Below are 1,384 nucleotides of genomic sequence, written 5' to 3'. Positions count from 1 at the left end.
GGAAGAGGTTTTGGGCTTTATAAACCCATTAGGAGTCGGTTTGGTGTTTTAAATCAATTAGCAATAGGATTTGGTTTTGGTTTTCCTAAACCACATTGGTTTAGGCTTAGGGTTTTATGTTTTATGCTTTTAAACAGCAGCACCACGTCCATGTAACTTTCAATCGAAATTTTTTATCATCTTCTTTGTTTTGAGTTTTCTCTCAATTCTGCTGGTGTGTAATATCCAGGTAGGGTTCTCTGATTTGGTGTGTCATATCCAGACCAGAAGCCTTGGAGTATCAGGAGGCGAGCCATATCTCTTGTGTCCCACATCAATCTACACGCCTTGATACAGAGCGAGTCTTTAATTCTCTGTTTGCAAGGATTATCAAAGCACTTACCCACCTACAAGAGATCCAGGGAGTTACAGCCTATCCAGGGCCGTACCAAGTGGTATCTTGAAGGTTAGGGTAAGAAGTTATAATCAGGTGTCATCAACTTCACACGGTTTTGTACTCTTTGGTAGCTGATCTACCACCGCATCGTTTGGAAGAGCAGAAGAGTGGCCGAGAAGTGAAGCTACAACCAGTAAGGAACTAGGAGATTTGTGAATTTTTTTTTATAATGTATCCTGATGTTTTTGCTGGAGGATATGGTCTTGGATATGGACCAGAAGCTTTCATGGCGTGGGCTGATAGCCTAGATAGTTTCATTGCACAGAATCAAGTATCCTCATTGGAAAGCCTTTCCTTTGCTATTAATTTATTGAGAGGTGAGGCTAAAGCTTGGTGGAACGTAGAGGAAGAAGCCCGCTGGGATGATGAAGAACTAATCTACACTTGGAATGAGCTTAAAATAATCATGAGTTTTAAGTATGTGCCTGGTTTCCAATGGGAGGAGGAAGAATTAGATTTCGAATTTTACTTGGAAGAGATTGCACAACCAGATTCACTACCAGAGGATTCATTGCCCATGATTGCAGCTGAACATGAAGGAGAAACACAAGAGCTGTGTTTACACGTGCCTGATCAAACAAACCAATAAGAGAAAGTGCTTGGAGAGTCATCTACAACTCCTGAACTGGTGCATGCTTTGATTGATCAAGGTGAAAGCTTTCAGTCTTTATCTTCTGGCTTACTGACCTGGTATACTTTAGACTTCCAGACCAGCTTAGTGGAGTATTTGAGAGATGTTAAGGGCTTGCAGCAAGTTGTTTTTGAACCAGGAGGAAGCTTCAGTGTTAGTATAAGAAGTAACAACAATCTGGTGCAGAAAACAGTTACATACAAGCTTGATCTGCAAGGTTTCTTCACTCCTGAAAAACAAGATTTGAGGTCAAATCTTTTTGAAGGGAGAGAGGATGGTGTGATCTTGAGTATCTGCAGTAAAAATAGAGGAGAAAC

This window comes from Brassica oleracea, chromosome C6 (genome assembly GCF_000695525.1).
Source record: "Brassica oleracea var. oleracea cultivar TO1000 chromosome C6, BOL, whole genome shotgun sequence".
Classification (NCBI taxonomy): Eukaryota; Viridiplantae; Streptophyta; class Magnoliopsida; order Brassicales; family Brassicaceae; genus Brassica; species Brassica oleracea.
This window is presented reverse-complemented; position numbering follows the sequence as displayed.